This window comes from Phoxinus phoxinus, assembly GCF_949152265.1.
Source record: "Phoxinus phoxinus genome assembly, chromosome: 2".
Classification (NCBI taxonomy): domain Eukaryota; kingdom Metazoa; phylum Chordata; class Actinopteri; order Cypriniformes; family Leuciscidae; genus Phoxinus; species Phoxinus phoxinus.
In genome coordinates, this window is record NC_136877.1 from 20,488,246 (window position 1) to 20,506,849 (window position 18,604).

The window sequence follows — 18,604 nt, forward strand, 5'->3', positions numbered from 1 at the left end:
TCCTTGTAATAATGTATGATTTTCAAAAATGAAAACTGCTGCGTCTGTTTATATTAGAGAATCAAAGTGGATGCGCGTTAACACACTACATTATGGCCAAGCACGCGCCCTTAAAATACCATATCACTAACGCGCAACGCGCCACTGTCTTTAGACTGTTTTTTTCCTGGTCAGTGGCGCAATTGCTTTCTAAAACTGGAAAATAGCACCAGGGAAGTTTTGCGCCGGAACACTCCTCCTCTTTACGCTGAACCGCCCCCGCGAGCGCAAGTTCATTCCCTAATTTACCGACGTGCGTCTGTGGAGGGAAAAGTCTGCTGTGCGCGGGTGCAAAATAGGAATGATACATGCGTCGGTGTACAAAGTCAATTGCGCTGGGTGCAAGATAGGGCCCAAAAACTGTTTTCAGAGATTAATGCATACATGTTATCTTTTGTTTTTGGTGTAAATTGATCACTCTAGCCTACAATCCCCCGAAGGACTGGACTAGGAAGGACACAGCCTCACTAAGATGCAGCCTTACATTTCAGAAGCACCCATAGAGACCATTAAATATGGTAAACGGAAGCTCAAATGTGTGAGAACCAATGAGGTTTGTTCTCATGCGCCAAACAAGTGCAACTGAGCTTCTTATTACCATATGTGATGATTTTAATTTATGTGTCCTAATTATTGTTTAAATGTGAATAAAGCTTAAATTAAATATGTTCATTTATATAAAGCGATCTTCAGGAGACTTGAGTTAAACCACTAAATTCATATATATCTCTTTATTAACTTTTTGAAGCATTCAAGTTTAGGTAGAATGGACTTTCGATGGAGGGACAGAAATCTCTCAGGTTTCACAAAAAATATATTAATTTGTGTTTCAAAGATAAACAAAATTCTTAAGGGTTTGGAACAACATGAGGGTAAGTAAATGATGACATAATTTTTGGGTGAACTATCCCTTAAGCGATTGCGATGTCATGCGCGTCTATTGACTGACAAGTTTAATTATTAAATATTGAAGGACTGAGAGTATGGATATATTGCAGCAGAGGGTCAACTCAATTTCAGTTATGCTCCAAACCCTCTCTGGACCTGTTTGAAGTCGCAGAATTAAAGTAATGCAAATGACAATCTGAAAGAGTGTGATGTAAAAAAAAGTTCAGTTTTAAATCTTTTTAACATTTACCGCTTTTTCTTTGTTTGTTTCTGCACCAGGTTAATAATCTGAGGCTGATACTTTGTGAAGATAACAACCAAACATATTTAAAGCGTTGTGGGGAAAAATGTAATGAAAATGTAGTAAAGTAATATTAAAATATCAGATTATTTTTTTTTTTAACAGAAGCTAAATCAAATGTCTCTATCCGTGTCACTCCACGGATATGCACTTACATATGCAGCAAAGCTGTAAATGTACCTCCACGGACACACATATACACCTAGCATGTCTCGAATATCCCTATGAACTGTGTGACAACTCTTTGCAGCAAAATTCCACTGCCAGAATTTGACAGCTCATTATGGTGAGGGATTTACTCTCCTTTCAGAGTAAATAGCACTTAAAATCTAGCTCTGTCCCATCCTGCTGTCCCAATATATCCATGCGTTTGGCAAGGTGGAATCTTATTTTCAAAAACGTCTCTGGTCCATTGAGACTAACTGGTGTGGCCAGGACAGATAAGAGTTGCCTGGCCCGCAACGTCTCTGTAGCACCGGAAAGCAAAATGGCCTTTAATAGTTTCATTTTCAGAACAATAACTTTATTATTATTGCAATTTTTAATGATTAGCCAACAGATGAACAGTGTGAACTGACTATAATGAGACCTCTCTCCTTCTAGCGTTTTCTGCTTTGGTAAAGAGAGATTTCAGCAGCGTGACAGGCAATCTGCTATGCACAAAATGACTCGCACCAACCCCAAATGAGAAAATATGAATGAAACCTATGATGAAATGTATACAGGGAAGGAAATCATTTTGAGAAACCCAGGAAGTTTGACAACCTCAGTCACTTTCAAGGTGGCAGATCTTAAATTGCTCCAGACGTGAGTAAAGATCAAGAAGTACTGACAGTCAAGGTTTATGGCGTACTTTGATATCACAGCTATATCTGTGCATGAAATGCCAGTACAACAATTAGGAAAATACGTTTTCTCCAGGACACCCTTCCTTCCGAAATGAATGGAAAAATTTTAATATTTTCACATCTAAACTTTCCACTCCTTCCCCACGCATAAATTCACACTTAACAAGCTAGAACTCTTTATGGTTATGATTTGATTTCTGCTGGCCCACAAGCTAATATTGGGACGTGCTTTTAGAGAAGCAGGAGAACAAGGTGGACAAATGGGTAGTAATGACAGAGACTTACAAGCTGCTGGCGAAGCTTAGCAGAAAATGCCTCCACCTCCATCTGTTCATGACTGTAGGGCACTCCAAGATGGCCGTCCTCTCAAACTGCCACCCACGCCAGGGGTTTGAAGCACAATCTGCAGGATGCGAGTGCCCCTTCACCTGTGCCAACAAGCAGAATGTGAATGTTTTGCCACTTACAAGTCAATTTTACATGGGTGGTGTTGAATGAGTAAGACAGGGCCGAATCATCAACAAAAATAAATAAAAAATATAGACGTAAATGGCTATAAGGAGATATTTTTTAGTGTACCTTGGTCCCACAGATGAATTTGTATGCATTAATGTATGATGTGTTAAGTTATTCAGCCATTCATCATTAATACTGAAAAATATTATTATTGATTTCTTATCCTGTGAAGTATTACAACAATATTACAGCTTTCATATGTAATTCACAGTTACAAATAAATGGGTGACTATTTATGATTTGATGTTAGCCCTCCTAGCATTCAGAAATGTCATACTGTCTTAGGGCTGTAAACGATTAATCGTTTACAGCCCTATGGACTTTTTCTCCCATATCTGCTAAACCAAAAGGGGTTCTTGAACACCTAGGGGTTTGTGTGCGAACTGCAAGCTGATAAATAATGTAATCATACAAATTCAAAACTTTAATTAAATGAAAAATAAATAAATATTGTATTTGTTTACCTGTATGTCATGAGTTCATTACATGATAACAATCATGAATGTGTTGTTAAAGAATTGATATATTATCTTTAGTACTTCAAGTAAATATTTTCTGTCAAAGGGGTTCGTCCCAAAATTCAAAACAAATTTGATAACTTTTGTCAGGAGTATTGTAATAGTGCGTTGTATTACTGTATTGCAATTCAAAGAACAATCTATCTGTCGATTTGAAATTTGAAATAATTATCGTGTACAGTTTTCAATAGTGCACAGCCACAGCCCTTCTGATGAGATCAAAAGGCAATATTGTACTACAGTATACAGTCATCATGATTATGTCACAGGTCGAGGTGGGCCAAGCCAGACTGCACCCACCCCTAGACCAGGATCACCCTGAGGAGCGTGTCAAAGGAGGAGGCCGGAGACAAGAATAAAAGAATAACAACTTTATTTAATGTTTAAAAGCAATTTGAAAATCCTAATCTAAAATCTTCTTCTTTCCCTTCCCAGGAATCCGAGGCAACACCGTGGTAAGTCTATAGACAGGTAGGTATCACAGGTGAGTAGGTAGGACAGGGCTCGCTTCCTTCTGGCGCTGGTGCCAGACTCACAACGGTAAGTGACGAACAGGTGAGTATCCCAGGTGAGTAGACGGTCGGGGCTCACTTCCTTCTGGCGCTGGTGCCAGACTCACAGTGGTGAGTGACGAACAGGTGGGTATCCCAGGTGAGTAGACGGTCGGGGCTCACTTCCTTCTGGCGCTGGTGCCAGACTCACAGTGGTGAGTGACGAACAGGTGGGTATCCCAGGTGAGTAGACGGTCGGGGCTCACTTCCTGCTGGCGCTGGTGCCAGACTCACAGTGGTGAGTGACGAACAGGTGGGTATCCCAGGTGAGTAGACGGTCGGGGCTCACTTCCTGCTGGCGCTGGTGCCAGACTCACAGCGGTGAGTGACGAACAGGTGGGTATCCCAGGTGAGTAGACGGTCGGGGCTCACTTCCTTCTGGCGCTGGTGCCAGACTCACAGTGGTGAGTGACGAACAGATGGGTTTTAGGGCTACAACAGACTTAAGTCACAAGCTGAGCGGGCCTTCACTGGAACAGCCGGAATCAACACTTCAAATAGAGGTGAACAGCTCTCACATGGGTGGCAGGAGACAGAGTCACAAGCGGAGCAGGGCTTTCACTGGAACAGACGGAATCAACACTTCAAATAGAGGTGAACAGCTCTCACATGGGTGGCAGGAGACAGAGTCACAAGCGGAGCAGGGCTTTCACTGGAACAGACGGAATCAACACTTCAAATAGAGGTGAACAGCTCTCACATGGGTGACAGGAGACAGGGTCACAAGCGGAGCAGGGCTTCCACTGGGACAGACAGCATAAAACTTCAAGCAGAGGTAAACAGTTCTCACGTGTGCTGCCGGGGGCAGAGTCACAAGCTGAGCGGGGCTTTCACTGGAACAGCCGGAATCAACACTTCAAATAGAGGTGAACAGCTCTCACATGGGTGGCAGGAGACAGAGTCACAAGCGGAGCAGGGCTTTCACTGGAACAGACGAAATCAACACTTCAAATAGAGGTGAACAGCTCTCACATGGGTGACAGGAGACAGGGTCACAAGCGGAGCAGGGCTTCCACTGGGACAGACAGCATAAAACTTCAAGCAGAGGTAAACAGTTCTCACGTGTGCTGCCGGGGGCAGAGTCACAAGCTGAGCGGGGCTTTCACTGGAACAGACAGCATACAACTTCAAGCAGGGGCAAACAGTTCTCATGCGTGGTGTGCACACGGGGGGCTTTTCCTTCTGACATCCAACAGGTGACTACAATCGATCTCACTAGGCTCTTATGATGAACGGTAGACCAGCATGACACATGGGGAGTGCACGGCGATAAAATATAAATCTTCCACACACACACGACAGTCCAACTCCAAACATGCAACGTGATGGGAAACGTCAATTCCAGCACTACAAATCCACTCTTCAAAGTGCAAAATAAGGCCAACACTCACCCAGAGGTCTCGATCTGAAGAGCCGATGATAGTCAGAGTTGGGACAGATGTGGTGAATAATTTCCTCACCACTACAAGCGGGCTTCACTTCGCTGTTTTCAAATGGTCAAGGGAGAGGCTAGAGATCGACAAGGAATCAGTATATTTCACTCAGTGCGATGTATACAACGTGATCCAAGCACTCCAAATCAGTATCCAATTTAGTGTAGAAAACATGCGTTTATGAGATTCAATTTGTCAATCACTCATCTCACTCTTTTCCAATCCAGGCGAACGAATTCCACTCTTCAAAACCGCCCTCGGATCCCACAAGCGACACTCCTCTTCTTTCACGATGATCCTTCAGCTGCAACACTCTACAAACGTCTCCCAATGGGAGAGAACCACACCAGATCGACGGGGGAAGACAAAGAAAACAACCAGCCCACACGGAGAGAGAACACTCCCGATCAACGGAGGAGAAAAACAACACCCAGCCTTCTCTTCCACTTGTGTTTTATTCTCTCAAAATGCTGGCGTGGCTTCAATCAGGCACTCAGAGTGAAGTCCCCACACCTGTTGCCAATCTGCCGTTTAGTTGTCATGACAACAGACACACACACCGGCCCGGGGACAGTGTTACACTGAAAGTGCCCCGGCGGGAACACTTCTCTTGTGAAATCAGTTCCGGGGATTATTTGTCACCCCGTGACAATTACTATGCACTATAACATTGTATTTATGTGGTGCTCCAAATTACTTCAAATTATTGCAGTACCATTTACATCTGGACTACTACAATCAGAAAGGAGAATAAGATACAGTGCTATGCATAAGTTTAGACACCCATGCTAAAGTTGACTAAAAAGAGGAATAAAAAATCATCTTTTGGAAATTGAACTTAATGCCTTAATTTAAAAAAAATAGGAAAAATCCAACCTTTAAGGACACCAATTTTCTTTGTGAATGAATAATGTATCGTAAATAAATAAATGTTCTTCCTTAAAATACAGGGTGCATAAGTTTGGACACCCCTATGTTAAATTCCCATAGAGGCAGGCAGATTTTTATTTTTAAAGGCCAGTTATTTCATGGATCCAGGATACTCTGCATCCTGATAAAGTTCCCTTGGCCTCTGGAATTAAAATATCCCCACATCATCACATACCGTTCACCATACCTAGAGATTGGCATGGAGTACTTTCCATAAGATCATCTCTCAATGCAAATCAAACCAGCTGTTAGGCTAACTGAAATAAAACCATGCCAATCTCCAGGTATGGTGAACGGTATGTGATGATGTGGGGCTATTTTAATTCCAGAGGCCAAGGGAACTTTATCAGGATGCAGAGTATCCTGGATCCATGAAGTAATTGGCCTTTAAAAATAAAAATCTGCCTGCCTCTATGGGAATTTAACATAGGGGTGTCCAAACTTATGCACCCTGTATTTTAAGGAAGAACATTTATTTATTTACGATACATTATTCATTCACAAAGAAAATTGGTGTCCTTAAAGGTTGGATTTTTCCTATTTTTTTAAATTAAGGCATTAAGTTCAATTTCCAAAAGATGATTTTTTATTCCTCTTTTTAGTCAACTTTAGCATGGGTGTCTAAACTTATGCATAGCACTGTACCTCTATTTTGGCTTCATATTTTTCCCAGAACAACCGCAGCAAAATATTTTACAATCATCCTAAAGTGTCCTTGAACAAATATTAACTTATACCAGCGGCTGGTAAAAAGTTAAAGGATTAATTCACTTTCAAAAAAAAATGTTGCTGATAATTTACTCACCCCGATGTCATCCAAGATATCAATGTCTTTCTTTCTTCAGTCGAACTGAAATTAAGGTTTTTGAGGAAAACAGTCCAGGCTTTTTCTACACATAATGGACTTCAATGGCAACCATCTACCCCAATGTTCAAAAGAAGGTTTAAATGTCCGTCTCAATGCAGCTTCAAAGTCTCTACACGATTGTAGCAAACTGATCAGTCATTTTATAATGCAAATTTTTATACTTTTTAACCACAATTGTTCGTCTTGTGCTGGTCTGCGACGCACCACGCATTACGTAATCACGTTGGAAAGATCACGTCATCTGTCTAAGTTATTTGTTTGTGTACTCCGGTTCAAAAAAGTAGAGGAGGCCGAAATACTCCATCTCATTTTCTCCAACTTCAAAATCGTCCAACATCTTTGTTTTAATTTATTTGTATTATTATGTATTTATTTTTTCGTGACCTTTCCAACGTGATGACGTAATATGTGGCACGTCACAGACCAGCACAAGACGAACTATTGTGGTTAAACAGTTTCGCTAGATAAGACCCTTATTTCTCGACTGGGATCGTGTAGAGACTTTGAAGCTGCATTGAGATGGACATTTGAACCTTCTCTTGAACATTGGGATAGATGGTAGCCATTGAAGTCCATTCTGTGTAGAAAAATCCTGGACGGTTTTCCTCAAAAACCAACATTTCTTTTCGACTGAAGAAAGAAAGACATGGACATCTTGAATGACATCGGGGTGAGTAAATTATCAGCAAATTTTTTTTTTTGAAAGTGAAATAATCCTTTAAATTACAGCTCTGAATTCTGATACATATTTGGATCCAATGTACAGGGTTGATTTTCTTATTTTCTGTCAAATCCAGACACTTTTAGACTGACACTAAAGTAATTTGGTATCTCTGTGGGAAGACACAGCAGAAGGCTAAACAGGAGGCCACACACACACACACACACACACACACACTGCAGTGTTGTTGTTTTTTTAAGAAGTTACTGGAGAGGCAGGTTGCACTAGTGTGGTGTTTCTATCAGAAGCATAAATGCTGAGACAAGAACAAATGAGTGGTCTTTCAGAATTTCAGTAATCATCCATTTAAAGCCAAACTCTAAATTCCCTCTGCACCAACATGCAAGCACACATGCTAGGCTCTCGATAACATGCACACCCAAACATTTATACCCTTCAGAAGCCCTTAAACTCGGGCAGTGCATTTCATTTATGCATTGTTATGCAGAGGCATTTCCTCCTGAAACGCAGGGGTTGAGCAGAAGCTGGATAGTGGAAGATGATTTACTAAACGGCTCCTAAAAATTAGTTCAGATGCATATTACACATAATACACTGCGGAATTGGATGCAAATGTGTCAGTACCACCACAGCTAGGGTAAGATGATCTACATGTGTTCTTAAGTCATGAATAAGGTATTTACTGGTCATCTTTATCAGTATAAATCTATTTTATCAACAAAAATACAATGTTTTTTTAGTATTCATAAAATAGTTGGCAAAAAGTACCTGGATGACTTGCACCAAGATTCCGGAGACATTTTACTATCCAGGCAGGTCACGGCAGAAGAGGAGTTTTGAATGGAAGTGAAGCAATGCAACTGATGCAATAAGTCACTTAACAATGACAACATGATGAATGTAGTTCGTTGAGATTACATTCATACTGCACACATTGGGTCTCGATCATTCACTAATAATTGCGTGTATTTCGTATTTTCACGCACAGGAGAACTTCTCACGAAAGATCTCCTTCATATTCTTCTCAACACCCTTCTGATGTTAGTTAATCTGGAGCATTCTAAATGAGCAGCCGCGTGCACGAGGTTAATCATTTGCATAAAACACGCCGAAACTATCTCCATAAGTGAATATAATATTTTCGCACATGCATGAATTCCCTTACAGCCTTTCGTCCCTCTCATCAAACTTGCCAAACGCTTGCTGTTTGCTTGCAAACACGCTCTTGTCCGATCTTCGAGTAGCTAATGTTAAGCGTGTCCTTCTCACTAGTTCTCAAAATAAACACCCAGATTACAGACCTCTTATAAACCAGCTGTACGCATAGGCCTATCTGCGTTATTCAGAGAAACCTCGCAGCTGCTATAATAACGCAGCTTTTCTTACTCTTCAACTGTAAATGATGGAATATATTTATAAGGCCGTACAGAGTCAGTGCTTTTTGCGTATATGTTTGGTTTCAGTTGTTCCTACATCTTTTCTTAAATTTAGAGTAAATTTTATTACAACATTTTTGGTGAATCATGATTTGTTCTTAAAGGGGTACATGCACTTTTACAAGTTGATTGTACTGAAATGTGTGTTGGCAGTGCATGTACACAACCGTCTTATAATGATAAAAATCCATCCAGTGTTTTTTTTTTTTAAATCTCCTTATATGTTTTCCCCTGTCTCAAATCGAGCCGTGTGACGTCACACGGTCGGACGCCCCTCCCACGATTGTTAATGGACTATGCACAGCTGCACTACTTCCTGAACTTTAGGAAACAAAGGAGCTGGCTAAAGTTCAGGAAGTAGTGCAGCTGTGCATAAAGTCAATTGACAGCAGCGTTTTAACACAGACCCGCCCTGAGCGAGCTGTCATCATAGTCCGCCATTGTTGATACGCTGGAGCAGAATGGTGTCTAAGCGATTGTGGTGTTCTGTTCTTGGGTGTAATAACGAACCCAGCAGTAATTTTGATGTTCCTAAATCCGAACCGCTGAAGACGCAGTGGCTGAGTTTTGTTTTCGAAGGGAATATTCCCCACGATCAACATCAATGCTTTCATGTTTGCGTGAATCATTTCTAATAAACATACATTACAACAAATTATTAGGTGTCCTTCAACTACTGCTAGAAACATCCCTGCCGTGACCTCATGTCAGTGCTTCAGCCCTGACAGTTGTACCTAACACTGCATAGATAACGTTACGCATCACTGACAAGCCTACCTTTACCGAAAAAAAGTTTTTCATGACCTTTAGCTGTAACATCTATCTGTGAATGAACTAACGTATACATTAGTAAACACATAGTGTTCGTATCTCACTACTCTACCCTGCCAGTACATACAAAGATAGATCAAAGTGACATTACGTTAACCAACCATTCAGAAACCTCCTGTTCGAGCCTTAATTGTTGAACTTCTTCGGGGTCGTCATCTTGTTCTGGGTCCGACTCCGGTTCAAATTGATACGGTTGCACAGATGTGTCCTCAGAGACTCCCGCTGCCATTCTTTCTCCAAAATATACCATCAACTGCTGTGAAGGCAACGTGTGTTGTGTCAAAACGGCCCACCGAACAGAGGGGCAGTTCTGCATTAACAAGGGAGCATTAACAGCAATGCTCATTATCATTTAAAGACACATGCACTTAAATGGCGTGCTGTAAACAGAGCTTTTTTTGACCAGGTAAAATTAGTGTTCCCTTACGAGGGAACTTGCGCTGCGTCGAAATGACGCCATGGGAACGCCTCCAGCGTGAATGTGTCTGAAGCATCTATGTCAACTTAGTCCAATGGAATGAATGAACATCACGGGCGGGTGACGTCATGACCAGTAAGAGATAAAAGCACATCCAGTGCAACTGGCATTAGCTTCTGTTGCCTCAGCAAGCGATCTGTGTCAAACCTGTCTCTCTATTTGCTGTTGTCTGTTCTCGTATCTATATATATATATATATATATATATATATATATTAGGGCTGTCAAACTATTAAAATATTTAATCGCGATTAATCACATTAATGTCATAGTTAACTCGCGATTAATCGCACATTTTTATCTATTCTAAATGTCTCTTGATTTATTTTTGTTCCATTATTTTTTTCTCATTTTAATGCTCTTATCAACATGGAAAAGTGGATCGGCTTGCTTTGTGCAAATGTTTTTTATTGAAAACAACATACTGTGTTCAATTTCACACTAACATTCTCACTTGAAGCAAATAATCTCTCACACAATGTAACACTGTCCATCAATAAAAGGGTGAAAGAAATACTGACGAGGTAACGTTACTGATATTGACGAGTGGGCGTAGAAACGCATCAGCGGTGTGTGTGCTTGACCATCGAGTGGTATTTCAGACTGGACGTGCTCAGTCCACAACGACACAACACACAGATCACTTTGGTCTTGTCAATAGAACCATTTGGCAACTTTTTAAAAGTAAACTTTACATTCAGAATCGTATTGGCATCCATTTCGGCGTCTCGCGCTCATCATTCATCCACTCAAAAAGTAACGTTAAAGCGGGTCGCACACCGGACGAGAAGCGCAGCGCCTCGTATTTAAAATTCGAACGCATTATTCTCTATGAGTGTACACACACCGGCGGCGCCATTCTGCATTTTTATTGCTGGCCATAAACTGAGAAAGCGCGAGTCCGATGTGCGATACGAGTTGTCCTAGACGCGGCTCGGCGCTGGGCTTCTCGTCCACTCTTTGGCCGGTTCGCATCGCAAGCCCAAACAAGTGTGTGCGGCGTGCCTGTTGTTTTGTTTCTGGTCTAGCTAGATCCGCTGTGGTGTTGTAGTTTTAACAACGTTACTAGTTGTTGCAAAAGCATGTGAAAAAAACTACAAAGTTTGCTAGGCGTTAATCTCGCGATAAAAAAAAAATACGCCGTTAAAATGAGTTTGCGTTAACGAGCTTTGTGTAATGTGTTTGGGAGTGGAGCATGCAATGTCAGCCTTCGACATTGTCCATATACATTGTCCATATATATTCAGATATTAGGGGACTTAAAGAGTATGGATATGGGGTGGTGCCGCCGGCTGAACAGACGCTCGCGAGCTGTCTCCCGGTTCATCATCGTCCCTGAAGGCTCTGCCGCTACCCACCAAACCCCTGAAAATCTACTTTAGTGGGAAAAGCATATACGGCAGCAGGTCAAGCCGGAGCCTGTCTGCATAATATGGCAGTGCTCCAGGCATATCAGGCTGATCTGGTGGGGGATTTGGACAGGAGTGAGGGAGTTGGTCCCGGGCCACAGATTTGTCTCTCAGGGCGACCAAGGAGACCGCCAGATAAGGACATATATTTTCTTCTAGATGCTCCTCTTACGCCTGATGGTCTGTTCGGCGACTCCATTAATTCGGTCGTCGAAAGATTCCAGACGGTCAAGAAACAGGCTGTGGCCTTTAAAAAATGTCTCCCTCGCCGTGTTCAACCCCCTGAGGCTGCTGGGCGTGAGCAGCCGTCAAGCTCATTATATCGTGCTCAACAAAAAGAGAGTGTTGCGTCACGTGCTCCTCCACAAAAATACTGGAGACAGACCCAACACTCTCAGCCGAAGTCATCTAAGCAGAAGCCGGATCTGAGGACCGAAGAAGAAGGCTTCGGCTCCTGATGCCACCATCGTCAGACCTGTGAGAGTAGCCCCAACCGGGGTGGAGCGGTGTACACCTCAGTATACCGTGCCCGTTCCACTTCGGTGCTCTCACAGGGCTGTTCTGCCAACCTCACCACCCTTGGTGCTTGGGGCGCAGCGGTCTCCAGCGAGTCTCTGGCGCAGTGTCAACTCGACATTGCGTCGGACTCACGCCCTCTGAGGGGGGGTCAAAAACAGTCAGATCGGGTGGTTTCTGCCAGTATGCTTCAGGTCCCCGAGCTGGCTGTCTCGATTATCTCGAGAGGAGGCTCGAGAGGCTGGTACGGAGTCTCGAGAGGAGTCTCGAGAGGCTGGTACCCTTAGTAGATTTTCTGACAGAGTGGAAGAATCTGCCAAAAATATCTCAATGGGTCCTGCAGATAGTAGAAAAGGGTTACAAAATCCAGTTTTGGTCTCGTCCACCACACTACAACGGGGTGTTGCTCACGGTAGTTCATCCCGAGCAGGCTCTGGTAATGGAGCAAGAGGTGAAAGGTCTATTAGCGAAAGAGACTATAAAGCAGGTGTACTCACCCAACAGAGAATCGGGTTTTTACAGCCGTTATTTCATTGTTCCAAAAAAGGATGGAGGGCTGCGTCCTAGTTTAGATCGTAGTCTGTTGAATCATACAGTACAGAAAATCAAGTTCAAAATGATGTCACTCAAACAGATCATGACTCAAATCAGATCCGATGACTGGTTTGTCACGATAGACCTGAAAGACCTCCCTCAGCACAGGAGCTTCCTGAGGTTTTCTTTCGGGGGCAAAGAATACCAGTATTGGGTACTTCCATTTGGTCCAGCTTTATCACCCCGCTCATTCAAGAAGTGCGTAGATGCAGCTCTGGCCCCGTTCAGGCTGCAGGGCATACGTATTCTGAATTGTATAGACGACTGGCAGATTCTAGCGGAATCAGAACAGTTGGCGGTTCGGCATCGAGATGTCGTCCGCGCTCATATGAAGAAATTGGGGTTGAGGCTCAATTCCAAGAAGAGTGTGCTTTCTCCATTACAGAGAACCACTTTTCTGGGTGTGGTCTGGGATTCAGCGTTCTATCTCCCGTTCCTGTAGCTGCTGTCCTCTCAGCCACGAAAGAGCTAAAGCTAGGGCAGTCACGCACTGTGAAACAGTTCGAGAGACTGTTAAGCCTCATGGCAGCAGCGTCCAATGTGATACCCTTTGGCCTGCTGTACATGAGACCTTTGCAGTGGTGGCTCAGGACCAGAGGGTTCTCCCAGAGGGGAAACCCGCTCCGTATGATCAAGATCACGCAGCGGTGCCTCCGCGCTTTGGTTATATGGAAGAAACATTGGTTCCTGTCCCAGGGTCCGGTGTTGGGAGCTCTTTGCCATCGAGTTGCTATCTCGACAGATGCTTCCCTCACCGGCTGGGGAGCGGTAATGGAAGGCCGCTCAGCTCAGGGTCTATGGAAGAGTCATCATGTCTCCTGGCACATCAACTGCCTGGAGATGATGGCTGTCTTCAGCGCGTTGAGACATTTCCTCCCAGACCTGAGGGGCCATCATGTACTCGTCCGGACAGACAACACATCGGTGGTCTCTTATATAAATCGTCAGGGGGGTCTGCGATCGCATCCACTTTGCAAACTGGCGCACCAGATCCTCCTGTGGTCCCTCAGGAAGATACTCTCTCTGAGGGCAGTGTATATTCCAGGGGACCAGAATATAGGAGCAGACACCCTGTCGAGGCAGGGGCTGAGGCCTGGGGATTGGAGACTCCACCCCGAGGCGGTGGAGCAGATATGGGAATTTTACGGCCAAGCAGAGGTGGATTTGTTCGCGTCTCAGCACACAAAGCACTGTCCACTTTGGTTCTCCCTCACTCATCCAGCCCCCCTGGGGCTGGACGCTATGGTACAGACTTGGCCGAGTCTTCGTCTGTACGCATTTCCCCCTGTTGTTCTGCTTCCAGGAGTTCTGGAGAGAGTCCGCCAGGACAGAATAAGCCTACTGCTTGTAGCACCACGCTGGCCGAGTCGAATTTGGTTTGCGGACCTAATTCATCTCTTCGACGGCCCACCCTTGGAGATCCCGATCAGGAGAGACCTTCTGTCTCAGGCAGGGGGCACAATATTTCACCCCCGGCCGGAGATGTGGAAACTATGGGTTTGGCCTCTGAGGGGGACCAACTCATAGGGGGTGGGCAAAACAAAAATGTGGGGGGGGGGTTGTGTTTGTGTGTGTGCGTGCGTGCGTGCGTGTGTGCGTGTGCGAGCATCATGCTTATGTTAGTATATTTATGCTTGTCTTGTCCGTTAGATATGTCCTAAGCTGGAAGATTCATGTCAAGACTCCCAGTAACATGTCCAACTTGAGAGACTGACACCATGTCACCCGGCCTACGGCTAGTGACATGCTTTATCCAATATCTCTATCTATCTCTCTCTCTCTCTCTCTCTCTCTCTCTCTCTCTCTCTCTCTCTCTCTCTCTCTCTCTCTCTCTTCTCTCTCTCTCTCTCTCATTTATCTTTCTCTCTGTCCCTCATACTCTCCTGTCAGGCACCCACTAAAGCCTGAAATGTATCATTCTTCTGCAACACTATTATATTTTCGCTGATCTCTCTCTCTCTCTCTCTCTCTCTCTCTCTCTTAACCCTCCCCATTGCTCTCTCTTTCTCTCTTTTTGCCTAAGCCACTCAACATGTGCATTCTCAAGCCATTCACCTTGAGCTCTTTCTATTTTTTTTCTCTCTGGATCACTCACTCTCATGAAATCCTTGTTACGTCTATCCTTCTCTTTGAGGTTCATAAGACCACTTGAGTATCTAGTGTCTGGGCTGCAAAGGTGCTCTCAACTACAAAGTGAGTGAAGAGGGGGAAGCGAGGAGGGACAAGGATTTATTTTCTCTAAGACTTTTTGTGCACACTTCACCATCAAGCCTTACAGTCTCTCAAATGTGTGCGCGCACACACATGTACAAATGTTTATCAGATTCTTCATGCATCAGCTAAGTGCTTCACTCCATAACATTCAAATATCATTAACCGTATTTGATCTGACATCGCAGACTTGACTTTAAGCCATCTCTAGGTAAATGCCTTTGAAGTGATAAGATGGCAGTAGAGCTCAGGGTGCAGTCGGACAAAGCTGTATGCACATATTAGAAAAGCTTTTTGTAAATGATTCAAGTGTTTGGTAATGTCACATATCTGTATGTTTGAAGATTTGCCAAATTAAAAAAGTTGAGACTTTATAGCTTGTAGTTCTGCACATGAGAACCCTGCAGTGGTGGCTCAGGACCAGGGGGTTATCCCTGAGGGGGGCGGGGTCAGTCTACTTCTGGTAGCCCCACACTGGCCTGCTCAAGTATGGTTCTCAAACATCATAGAGCTCCTACCAGGCGCCCCATGAGAGATTCCCATCAGGAGGGAGATTCACTCTCAAGCCGCGGGCTCAGTACACCACCCTCAGCCAGAGCTTTGGAATCTGTGGGTCTGGCCCCTGAGGGGGACCAACTCCTAAGTACTGATCTCTCAACCGAGAATGTTGAGGCCATCTTATACTCTAGAGCTCTATCCACGAGGAAACTTTACGCTTTAAAGTTGAATGTGTTCACTTTATGGTGCAGAGAGCGCCAGTTGGACCCAGTTAACTGCCCAGTGGCTTCAGTGCTTGAGTTCCTCCAAAGCTGTTTCTCTGATGGTCTTTCCCCATCCTTACTTAAGGTCTATGTAGCGGCCATAGCTGCCTTCAACACGCATTTAAGTGGTTGCCTTCTGGGGAAACACCAACTAATCATTTGTTTCCTTCGTGGTGCTCAGAGGATGAGGTCTGCTGTCCAGACCAGGGTTTCTGTGTGGAACATGGCAGTGGTTCTTGAGGGGTTTTCCCTGGCACCTGTAAGAAAAAATTATGTGGACGTCGAAGATCTCAAAAATTAAGTTTATTACAGCATAGCAGTGGCAAGGTACACGAAACAACTTGGGTTCACCGGCATCAGAATGAACTCAGAACATCCAAATCTCAAACCTTTTATCCTTTTACAGTTTACCACTCTTAATGTAAATGAAGTTGCTCTTATTGTAACAACTTTGGCCTGTATGTTAATGAAGTTGAGACCCCATTCCCATTCTACAATTGATTACCATTTGTTCAGGATGTAATCAACCCAAATGGTCAACTCTTAATGTAAATGAAATCAGAACAGCAAAAGGTTTAGGTGATACAATCTATCTGAAGTGATCACATCTTTGATCTTCTGTTAAAACCACCTATCTTGGCCAGGACTCCCTGGGGGAAGAGTTATTGTAACTCAATGAGACTTTTTCCTGGTTGAATAAAGGTAAAAAAATAAAATAAAAAAAACAGAACGGTCAAATGTTTACATTTGAATGTTTAAGGTGACTATTTGACTTCCCTGTAATCAAGATGGTTGTTGGTTGCACTCTGTGATACTATTTACATATAACTGAGATTGAATGTAATTGCCTCTATATGATAATTGAACTATTTTAAGTGAAGGAACATTTTGATTTATATTGGAGTGGAAGTTGTTGGGAACAGACCATAATTTCTTATACACCCTTCGAACCCATTGACGAGGTCTCGGAAAAGTTTCTCTCTCTTTTAAAATCGCCTTCCTGCTAGCCGTTACGACCCGCAAAAGAATGGGAGGCCTGCAGGCTTTATCTTTTGCTCCCTCTTGCCCCGAGTTTGCTCCTGGGAGGCTAAAGGCCATTCTCCACCCTAGTCTGGGTCTCTATGTGACAATGTCTGTTATCCTGCAGGCCTTTCATCATCCACCACATGTTGGCCGATCAGAAAAGACTACACCTACTATGCCCTGCCCAGGCCTTGGAGGCCTACGTACGTGGGTCCTCAGGTTGAAGGAAGTCAGACCAGCTATTAGTGTGTTTTGGGTCACCCTAAGAAGGGTTCCCGTGCCTCTAAGCAGGTGGATTGTGGAGGCTATTTCTTCAGCATATGAGGTACGCAGTCTGCCCTCACCTCTCCTGATAATAGCCCTTTCGACTAGAGGAGTGGCTTCATCCAAAGCCCTGCTATTGGGGGTTTCCCTTCAAGAGGTCTGTGATGCTGCTGGTTGGGCCTCCCTGCACACCTTCATTAGATATTATAGCTTGGATCTGCCCTCCACTCCGGGTTCTCAAGTCCTCTCATCCTGAGCTGTGCCTTACAAGCTTCAAACCAGGACAGGCACTATTCAGTGTGGCGCATTGGGTATTTCGTTTCCCAAAGTGTCGTTTTCGATGCAGTGCGAGTCCCCTTTGAAAGGAAACGTCTCGGGTTACAACTGTAGCCCCTTGTTCTTTGAAAAGGGAAAAAATTAAATGCTTATATTGCATTGTTCTGTTGCATCTATATGTATATGTTTTTTTCATGTGGTTCTAATGGTTTTAGTATGTTCCCAATGACCAGACTGACTTGCTAGGTGAAATATCGACAATACCTCCCTTAATGTATGTACAGTCCAACAAATATTTTATTTGTTGTACTGTAATTCACCACAACAAGGGTTTTTTTTTTTTTTTTTCATATTTCAAAGATTGTGGTATGCTCCTAGTGACCAGACTGACTTACTACATGTGAATAATGCAAAATCTATCCTGTAAAAATTCAGTCTGGTCAGTCTAGACTGCCTAGTACTACAACCATTGGAACATCAAAAAAAACAGTTGCCTTACATTACCGTTACATTTTCCTTTTCACAAGAGACTTCTTTTTTAAATAAATAAATTCAAAACTGAAAAAAATATATATATATATATTTTTATTTTTATTTATTTGTTTTACATTTTTTAGTTAGGGTATATCATGTGTATGGAAACCTACGCATTTTTTTCAGTATTAATATTTAAATCAGGGAAAAACAAATAAGGAACATCAAATTATTATTAGAGGCATCTTCATGAGCTTGAATTGTCCGCTGGTGTTGCAGGGATGATCATGGACCTAAAACTGCCTCTCTTCATCAGCAGACAGACTGTATCGAGAGCTTTAATGGACTTGCAGAGAGCTGCTAAGTAAAACGCCTTTATGAGCACAAGTACAAATGTTATGTTGATGGCAAACTCTCTCTCTCTCTCTCTCTCTCTCTCTCTCTCTCTCTCTCTCTCTCTCTCTCTCTCGCTCTCTCTCTCTCTCATCCTCTGTAAAGGAAAAAGCAAATTAGGAAAGTGCTGTGCTTGCATTTTATACATTGCATTGCCATTGCTTTGAGTGCTTTGTAAATTGTGTTCCAGCAATGATCTAGGTTAAGACATTTTTTTGCATTGACCTGAAAAAGTAATCTGTCAGCTGCTGAAAAATAGCAGACACTTCAGACAGAGTGCTGTTGTATTTCTCCACACTGCATTATTTACTGTAATGCACCAATACATCCACATTACTTTCAATCCCCCATCCCCACACAGACAC